Source organism: Colobus angolensis, unplaced genomic scaffold (genome assembly GCF_000951035.1).
Source record: "Colobus angolensis palliatus isolate OR3802 unplaced genomic scaffold, Cang.pa_1.0 Scaffold362, whole genome shotgun sequence".
Classification (NCBI taxonomy): Eukaryota; Metazoa; Chordata; class Mammalia; order Primates; family Cercopithecidae; genus Colobus; species Colobus angolensis.
Genome location: NW_012116955.1, coordinates 2,638,480 through 2,649,108, shown reverse-complemented (window position 1 = coordinate 2,649,108; position 10,629 = coordinate 2,638,480). Strand labels below are relative to the sequence as shown.

Here is a 10,629-nt window from a genome sequence, read left to right as displayed (position 1 = left end):
GGGGCCCACTACAGTCCGGCGCCGGCCAGCCAGCCCGGCTTCTCGAGTCGGTCCTAAGCTGAGGCCGCCCTGTGCTGCAAAACTTGGGTCCACTCTGGGACCCAATCTGTCCTGGGCGAACTTGGCTTGTGGCAGGCGAGAGCGTCGTTTCCAACTGCGGCTGTTTGAATTCTGGCGCCACACCCGCGCCACGTAGGGCCAAGTCGGCCGCAAGACTAGCAAGCTACGCTTCGCAGTGCGCCTACGGGCGCGCGCCGGGAAATGGCCGGGCGCGCGGCCGGCCTACGGCGCGCGCGCCACAACGCGGGACGGGACTCGGAAGAGCCTCCGCGCGCGCTCCCGGTAATTCGCGGCCACACCCCTGTCTACTTCCATGTCCAATAGGTGCGACAGGGCGGGGCAGCCTCGTTCTGACTGGGGAGGCTATATAAGGAGCTACTGGCTGCGCGTTTCGGTCTTTTACGTAGGCCTTCGTGATCGTATGGCGGTGTGGTAGGTAAGCGTCAGTGTTGCGGGCGAGTACCGGAGCAAAAGATGGAGGCGCAGGCCAAGTTAAGAGTTTTGATAGTGTGAAGCCATCTTAGTGTAGCGCTTAGAGTGCTGAGAGTTGAAAGCTTGCACGTGGGAAATGTGCGGCCCGACCGCCACATGTACTGAGATTGAGTCGTGACGGCCACAGGCTCCGAGTTTTGGCGTGAGGGGAACGCTGATCGGCCACGGGTGCCGCGCTTGCTGGCCTCCGGCATGTGCCTGAACGGCGGCGGAAAAAACACACTTAATTGGGGCGCAGGATTAGTTTTAAGAGCAAGGGGCCTTTACTAAAATGGCGAAGACCTTCCGTCGGCGTTTTTTTAAAACGGGCAGCCTCAACCCTGTATTGAGACTGAGCTGTTCGAAGGCGGCTTTGTGTGCAATTCGGATTCATGAAGGGGAAAGGTTTTGTGTGAAAAAACACCTTGGAGTGTGACGTTTCTGCGAGAATGCTTAAATATCGATTTCCCGCAGGAACAATGGCGCTGTCGTGGCACAGCAGAGCAGCTCTGAAGATGCAAAGGTAAGAGCTGTTAAGCTTAGTTACCAAACTAAAGGAGTAAACCTGTTGATGTACAGGAATAGGAACTGTTGCATCGTTTGATATTTACTTCTTTTTGTTAGATACATGAAAGAATTCCAGAATATGCTGGAGAGTATTTAATGGAAAACCGCTTGGTTAAAACCTGACACTCTTCATGGGTATGTGTTGTTTTAGTACTTTATGATAGAGCATAGCATTTAATCCACACCTAGACTAAATCAAATTTTTTTGTCATTGAACAGCATTCTGGGTGTGGACGATCAGCCAGTGAAGATAATGAATGTCGGATGTCACTGACTAGCAGCTTCATTTTGAAGTATGTTGTATGGCTTAAAAGTTCTGTAGTATTTGTACTATAATACTTGCCTTTTACCTTTACCTTGGCTTATGGTCAGTGTCACAGAAGTGCAGTTTAATGTATTAATGTGTACATATACAAGGTCTGATGGTCTAATCAATGATGAAACCTATCCCGAAGCTGATAACCTGAAGAAAAATAAGTACGGATTCGGCTTCTGAGATTAAGACCAATACTTCAGAAGTGGAGTAAATTTTGTTGACGAGATTTTATAACAGTTCTGTTATAAAAGATCCGTAAAAGTTTGTAACAGTTCTGTTATAAAATCCCGGGTTTTTTTTTTTTTTTTTCTGCCAACAGTGAGGGTCGCTGTCTGCCCATTGATAAGAGGCCGTATTGTCTTGGAAGTTCCAAAGTTGCAACGATTTCTGTAAGTGGAGTTTTTCTGTTTGCTTAGCGATTAGTGAATATTGTGTCCTTGGTCTTATCTGTGATGATCTTATCCCGAACCTGAACTTCTGTTGAAAAAAAAACTTTTACGGATCTGGCTTCTGAGATGGACCATTATAAGGACAATACTTTTTTTTAATGCTTTTACATAAGCTGTTGTAATGTTGGTAGTCTTGTAAGAATCTCATGTTTTTCCTTTTCTAGGGCTAGTGCCACGAGGTTTACTTGACTGTTGTATGAAAAGCTGATGAGAAAACCATCCAGAAAAAAGCTCTTCGTTTTACAAACACAAAAATAAAACATGTAATTTTGGATTATGTTGTTTTTAATTATTTTAAATAGGTCCTGAAATAACATGGCGGGCATTAAATGGAAAATCCACTAACCAGCCTTGTAATCAAATTACTCTGAACGTTTCGGGTTTGTGCAAGGTACAATGTAAGGGTTTTTGGATCAGTGTAAGAGTGGAGAGACAGGAATTAAAAATGATTGTTACTGAGCAAATCATGGAATATTTAGTTTTGATGTAACTGTAATTTTGAAAGCCTGGATGCTTAAGTTGAGAAGTAGGGGAATGAGACACAGAAAATAAAAAGAGCACAATAGAACAATAATAGCAGTTTATTAACTATGGTCATGAGGGAAGATCACTGATTAAACAATCTGGTAAAGACATTCAGGCTTGCTAAAATCCAGGAAGGAAGAGGTCATTTGGCAAGATGGGTTACCTAATACTATCTGATACTACCAAATAAAATGAGAGAGAAGCCTTAGGCATGTAACATGACATTTGGAGATAGAAAATACACCTTCACTATGAAGGTAGTGCGTGTAAGATGGCAGTAAAAGCAGTATTTGCATTTATACCCTTGATCTCCGATACCCTTACCTGCTGTACATAAAACTATTAATCATTGTTTTTCTCCCCCTTCCAGAACTTCTACATAAAATTTTAAGATCTGTGTTTCATTACTTAAAAAGTGCCTAGAATAGGGCCAGGCACTTACTGTTATACAATATGTGGTAAAAGACTATTGATATTCCACAGTTTTCAGGGAAGAGTGCCATTTCCCTTTTGTCAAAGCTGGCAACCAAGACAAAGTTGTGAAATAGACTATTTGCTTTCGAGCCCTCTGACCTCTTTTTCTGTAGCTCCTTCTAACTCTCTTGCCTCCCAATAGATCTTTTAATATGTCACATTTTCTTAGTTGATAGCAAAATTAGTACTCCACATTTACATACACTGGCCTGTGCTAGGCTCTGCCAAGACCCCTGAAATAAAACACCATTTTGTCAATAGTGACACAGGATGCCAAGGAAAAGTGAAGCTAGGAAGAATTCTTGAAAATAGAACAAGTGGATTTGAGTTTAAACCAGACAGATGTTGGGAAAATAGGCCGAAGAAATACTGAGCAAAGACGGTATGGTTCAGAGTCTGAGAGACAAATATTGAGGATTTGGGTACCAATAGGGTGGATGTGTGTGGGACAGAAAACAGATGTTGTAAATACCCTTAAGATTATTGAGCAAGGGAGTTAGAAATATAAGAATATCCTGTAATTAGAGTCAGATCCAAAAAGGTTTAACTTGAATGGAATTGAACTTGAAAGCTCAGTTTTGGTTACCGACTCCTTGATGGCAATTTCTAATCACACAGGAGGCTGTTAGTCAGTAATAACCTCCTAAAAACTCAGGCAATATTGGATAAGATCAGTTGAATAAGTTTACCCTCCAGAGCATATCTGCTGCTTGGGACCAGGTGCAGTGGCTCATGCCTGTAATCCCAGCACTTAGGGAGGGTTGCTTGAGACCAGCCTGGAAACAGCAAGATGCCATCCCTACAAACAAGAGAACTAACTGGGTGTGGTGATGTGCACTTGTTCCAGCTACTCAGGAGACTGAGATAGAATCACTTGAACCTAGGAAACTGAAGCTACAATCAGCCATGATTGCACCTCTATTCTCTATCGTGAGCAACAGGCCAGGCTAAAAAAAAAAATCCTTAAGGACCTAAGGAGCTTGACTATAGTAATTAAACTGGGATATCCTTGATTCTGATTGGCTTCAGAAGTTCAAAGACAATTTTCGTGTGTCTGACTTTAGTGACTTCAGCCAACAGGAATTTTCCTTCTGCCTTACACCAGGCTTCCAGGTAATCTTAAAATATAGTAAGCTCAAACCTACCATTTGGTGCTTTCTAAAATTAGTTCTATTGCTGGAAACCCAATATCCAATGTGCCTGGCTCCCCAGTCAAGTGTCCTGTGAACTAACACATCAATCCTCACTGCCCAGTATGTATGAAAGAGCTTTTAGCTGTTTTCATGATTCTTGTAACAGTTCCCCAGTTGGGATTAGAGCCTTTCTTTGAATTTCAGCCTACTAGAATAAACTGCTTATCTTTTGCTAGTCCTTTTCTGGGAGTAGGACCCTCCCTACCTTTCCAAAAACTTGGTTCTGGATCCAAACAATACTTATAACATAGTACTTAGTTATAAGTATATATTAATATGCATGACTTAACTGTCTGAATATTACCACTGCCTCTGATCTTACTCCACCCTGTAGAGTAACATCATTAGAGACCATCTTGGGGCAGAAGAGGATACCTTTTCAGTATGAGAACTAGACTCCTTGTCTTACTCTGATGAGTCCTGGTCTCCCCACTGCTGAGGTCTCAGCATGCCATGTAGCTGAGTTTATCAGAGTTATGAGGGTTTAATCAGAATCTCAAATCAAGTACAGTCCAGTCCAACCTATTTGAGAACTTTATCTTTTCTTGTTACTTCATTTATTATAGTTGCCTTCAAAAGAGCAATGGAAAAGGCACTTCAGAATATGCAAAAAATCTGTCATTTGAAGGCAATAATTTACAAACATGCATCACTTCACTGAGATCAGGAAATTGTTTTGTCCTTGCCTCCTGTAGTGGATATAACTGATGTACAAAAATGTGTACATTTAAAAAGTATGCAATTCGATGAGTTTTTTTCATAGGAATACACTCATGAAACCATTAACAATCAAGATAATGACTATCCATCACTTCCAAAAATGTTCTCTTGTTGGCTTGATTTTGAACATGTTAAGTTTAAGATAGCACATGATATTCAAATTGGGATTTTTGAGTAGATGTAGAGGTCCACAGTTCAGAGGAAGAGGTCTGACTAAAATAAAATTGGGAGTCATCAGCATATGGAAGGCATATTTAAAGCCGTAAGATTAGATGAAATCACCAATAGAGAAAAAAGGTGTCCAAGAGTTGAACCCTGTGGTCTTTCAGGATTAGGACATTCCAGGTTTATTCAAATCCTAGAGAATAATTTGTGCCAAGGGACAAAAATCAGGACACAGGAATCTGCTGCCAAGTTCAAGTGCCATATTTGTTAGGAACGGAAACTAAGTAGAAAACCAAGAATCCCTGGAATGAAATGAGCCAAGAAAAAGAAGGATGAGAACCAAGCAAAAGTTGCTGGAAATTGCCTTGGATTTAATACAGACCATTGGTCAACATGAAAACTGAAGAAGTTAGTGTCTGATCATGACTTTGCAAAGTAACAAAGTGATCTTCAGGAGAGAATAAGATGAGGAATTTAGGAGGTATGATGAGGCTTTTTCATCAGACGCTGCAGATTTGGAGAAAATGGAGCTGACCATGGACAAGTTATAAATTTACCTAGCATTGATAAAGTATCAGCTGAGGCTGAAAACCACTAATTTTAACAAAGATAATCAGCATATTTAGTATTGTGTGGTGCTTATCTCCTCGGGAGGAGAAAGATAAGACTGGATTAATCCAAAATCAGGGATAAACTGACCAGGAGGAGCAGAACAATAATGGGCCAAGAGTATTGAGGATGCAGGTAAAAGTGCTAAAATTACTGTATTGACCTTGTAATCCCAAGCTGATCAGGGAAGGAGAAAAAAAAAAAAAAAAGGAGAGGGCTGGAAAATTGTCACAGGTAATGACAGAGGATCAGATGTGCCATAGAAACGTGCTGCTGAAAACAAGGTAGAATAAGCCCCTCTCCAATTATACTATGGAATGAGCCTTGTAACATGTGATTATTGGTTTCTCCCTTCTGGACCTGGAGGGTCAGTTCTTCTAAAGCAGAGACTTCCCTTTAATCTCTCTTTAAACTTGGTGCTTAGGACAATGTGCTGGCATCCATGAAATACCTAATGGAATGGAGTTCAACATGTTTTTTAGGGTGGAACTGGTGGCGTGATTTAAATTATCCAAAAGAGACAGAAATGAGAAAAGTCGGAAGCTGTTGTGTCCTGACTGTATACCCCCAAAATTCATATTTTGAATACCCCAAAACGAAGTATAATGTAAGCCCAGAATCACTATAAATGATGAGATTCAAAAGTCAGAATTGAGATATACCCCAAAGAACACACCTTGCTATTGCCCTAGAGAAGTTTAGTGTGTTTAATGCCTGTGTTCTTATTGATGCAGTTAAAGTGACCAACTATTAGCAACAAACCCCAAATTGTCCTTTGTACAAAAATAGTTTATTAGGTCAGGTGCAGTGGCTCACGCCTGTAATCCCAGTACTTTGGGAGGCCAAAGTGGGAAGATCGCTTGAGGCCAGGAATTTGAGACCAGTGGGCAACATAGCAAGACCATCTCTACAACGTGTTAAAAAGTAACTGGGTTACTTGGAGGATCTGGCTATGTGGCAGCTGAGATGGGAGGATTGCTTGAGCCCAGGAGGTCAAGACTACAGTGAGCTATGATTGTGCCACTGCACTCCAGCTAGGCAAGAGTGAGACCCTTTCTCAAAAAAAAAGAAAAAGTTATTTGAAGTTATTTGCACTGTGTCTTTCTTAAGCTTATATCCATATTTTTTATAACTGGAGGCCATACCATCAATAAAAACACATTTAGTGCATTAAAAAAGATGGATATGAGCAGTAACAAAAATACAGGGCAAATAACATTATCATTGTTATCATCATAAATTATTTTAGAGACAGGGTCTCACTCTGCCACCCAGGCTGGAATGCAGTGCCTAATCATAGCTCACTGCCACCTTGAACTCTTGGGCTCAAGGGATCCTCCCACTCAGCCTCCCAAATAACCAGGAGATCCTTCAGCATGTGCCACCAAGCTCAGCTAATTTGTATTACTTTCTGTAGGGATGGGGTGTCACCATGTTGCCCAGGCTGCTCTTAAACTCCTGACCTCAAGTGATCCTTCCAGCTTGGCCTCCAAAAGTGCTGAGATTACAAGTATGAGTCTCCTCACCAAGCTGCTTTTTTTTTTTTTTTTTAAAGCAATGAGAGCTCACTCTGTAGCCCAAGCTGTTCTTGAATTCCTGACCTCAAGTTGTCCTCCTACCTCAGCCTCCTGAGTAGCTGTGATTATTGATGTGAGTAGCCACACCTATACTAAATAATTTTAATCAACTAATTTTTTTTTTTTCTTGAAACAGACATGCTCTGTTGCCAGGCTGGAGTGCAGTGGTGCCATCTCAACTCACTGCAACTTCTGCTTCCTAGATTCAAGCGATTCTCCTGCCTCAGCCTCCCAAGTAGCTGGGACTACAGGCGCACATCACTATGGCCAACCAATTTTTGTAGTTTTAGTAGAGACAGGGTTTCACCATGACCTGGTGATCTGCCCACCTCAGGCTCCCAAAGTCCTGGGATTACAGGTGTGAGCCACTGCACCCAGCCGCAACTACTTTTGTATAAAAGTAGTTGATTAAGGCCGGGCATGATGACTCATGCCTGTAATCCCAGCACTTTGGGAGGCCAAGGCGGGCAGATCACTTGAGGTCAGGAGTTCGAGACCAGCTTGGCCAACATGGTGAAACCCCATCTCTACTAAAAATACAAAAATTAGCCTGGCGTGGTGGCATGAGCCTGTAATCCCAGCTACTTGGGAGGCTGAGGCAGGAGAATCGCTTTAACCCAGGAGGCGGATGTTGCAGTGAGCCAAGATCAAGCCACTGCACTCCAGCCTGGGTGACAGAGCAAGACTCTGTCTCAAAAATCAAAGTAAATAAAATAAAAACTAACAAAAGTACAGTTTGGGAATTGTTGCTAATAGTTGATTAGTTTAATTGCTTCAAAGAGAACATTAGCATTAAACACGCTGAACTACTCTGGAGCAATAGTAAGGTATACTCTTTGAGATACATCTTAATTCTGACTTGAATTTCATTGCTGATGGAGATTCTGAGTTTATGTTACATTTCTTTTTTGAAAGTGAATGTACATTGACTAGCCCTTAAAAAAAAAGAAAAAAGCAGCCAGGCGTGGTGGCACGCCTGTAATCCCAGCTACTTGGGAGGCTGAGGCAGGAGAATCTCTTGAGCCCAGGAGTTTAAGACCAGCCTAGGCACAGCAAGACGCCGTCTCAAGAGAAAGAAAGAGATGGAGAGAAAGGGAAGAAAGGAGAGAAAAACAAAGAAAGGAAGGGAGGGAGGGAGAGAGGGAGACAAACATTGTTCAGTTTGGCCACATGCCCAGACATGTCAGGATAGTTTTGAAATTCATGGACTTGTCCCCACGTATTGATATAGCTCACTTTCTTGAAGGATGTTGTTTGCTTTCAATTCAATCTGTTCCTCAGGAGATTGAACCATACTGATAGACTAAGTGTGGGATGATTCAGAAATATACTAAGGTTTGCATTCATTTGTTCATTGAACAAATATCCTGAATGCCTAGCATGTATAGGTACTATCCTAGGCACGAAAGATACAGTAGTGAACCAAACAAAAACCTCTGCTCTTGTGGAACTTATATTGTAGGAAGACGAGAAGGACATTATATAATAAATAAATTATAAACTATGTTAAAAAATGAGAAGTGACACAGAAAAATAGAATATGAGCTATTGGGAGTGGGTTTGGGGAGATAATTAGTATTGCAGTTTCAAATGGGGATTCTCTCATCTAAGAGGCAATTGAAGTAAATGGAGTTGACAGAATAGGCTTCAATGAAAAGGTGAGATTAATTAAGCAGAGATTTAGATATATGTGTAGGTCAGTCTCTCACTTAACAGAGGGTGAGAGATTGATCTGTGCATATATCTGGGAAAAGGGCATTTCCATAGCAGTGGCCCATAGGAAGGAGCATGCATAGTGAGAAAGGAAGCAAGGCATGCAGCTTATGTAGGGCTTAATGTGTCATTGAAAGGATTTCACTCTTAGTCAAATGGGAGCCACTGTGAAAGAAAACACAGAAACTCCAAGTATGATTCATACACATCAAAATCTACGAACGCTACCCCTAGGGCCCAGATTGTGGCCTCTAAATACCACTTACCACTAAAAGGAAATAGATCTGAGACAGGAAATGTACAAGATGAGCTTGTTGTACCTTGCTATAGCAGGTAGCAAGACTGCTAGAGTTGTGTTAAAAGAACTCAGGAGGGCAAGCACGGTGGCTCACGCCTGTAATCCCAGTGAGGATTACAAAACAGGCAGATCACTTGAGGTCAGGAGTTCGAGACCAGCCTGGCCAACATGGTGAAACCCCATCTCTACTAAAAATACAAAAATTAGCTGGGCATGGTGGTGGGTGCCTGTAATCCCAGCTACTCAGGAGGCTGAGGCAGGAGAATCGCTTGAACCTGGGAAGTGGAGGTTGCAGTAATCCGAGATCTCGCCACTGCACTCCAGCCTGGGTGACAGAGGGAGATCCATCTCAAAAGAGAAAAGGAACTCAAGAGTCAACTTGGAGAGACTCTCACTTTCCAAAAATGGAAAATTTGACTATTATTGAGCTGTAATAGATAAAAAGACATAAAATGTCTTCAAATCTATGAATTCAGAATGATGCTTTTAAAAACTGAATTTAATAGTGTTAAAGGATGCTAATCATCAGTTTCAGAACTGCAAATAAAGGGACTTTCCAATACCAACTGTACTGACACAACCAAATAAAAAGTGATAAAAAGTTTGTCTTTATTGATAAATTCCAGTTAACAATGAAAAAAGATTGGCGTAATTAGATCATCATTTTGCAACATTCTAATGAATTAATATATATAGGCAATAAATATCAACGACTGCTAACATCCGAAAAAGAGGTGATGAAATATTATATGTCCCTGAAGAAAGAATTTGACAATGCCTATTTCAGACTCTTGTCTGAAAACAATAAAAATGAATATGAATTCGATAAAGCCTCTGGATACAATTACCAATTTACAGATGACAGAGAAAAATGTTAAACTACATTACAGAGATACAATCGGCAAAATCCAGACTATGGAAAACTCTACAAATGATTTCTATAACAAATAAATTGCAAGGAAAGAAACCAACAAGAGATGAATGGGTAACCTATAAATCAGGAAACTAAGAAGATATATCAACATTCTCAATGTTTGCATCCCAGCTGGATTCTCATTCAATATTGTAAAAAAAAAAAAAAAAAAAAGATGACATTTGTGAGATACATGCTTAAATACAGGCTATTTCATGTATCAAAAAATAATTGGGACTTTGTTAAGAGTGATACTGGCATTGTGGCTCTTTTTGTTGTTAGAGAGGCTATATCTTTTAGACATACTGAGTCTATGGATGAAATGATTTCATCCATTTTCCTATGGATGAAATGATTTGATGTCTGAGATTTGTTTCAAAATAATGCAGAAAACAAAGGAAGTGGTTGAAGGGTATAGATGAAACTAGATTAGCCTGAAGTTGATAATTGTTAATGTTGGATGATGGGCTCTTGGGAGTTTATTATACTCTTTCTCTATTTTTGTACTTGTTTGAAATTTATAGAATAAAATTTTTTTAATCTGTGAATTTTTTAAGTTGATTTAATTTCTAACAAGAT

At 40.7% G+C, this 10,629-nt stretch overlaps 1 long non-coding RNA gene across 1 annotated transcript; it reads left to right on the top strand.

The window, feature by feature from the left end:
• Positions 1–226: 226 nt before the first annotated feature.
• On the top strand, positions 227–2,140 carry LOC105519949. The gene is made up of 4 exons (XR_001003050.1): positions 227–1,054; positions 1,156–1,391; positions 1,734–1,803; positions 2,028–2,140. It is a non-coding gene; the product is annotated as an uncharacterized LOC105519949 (long non-coding RNA).
• The last annotated feature ends 8,489 nt before the right edge of the window (positions 2,141–10,629 follow it).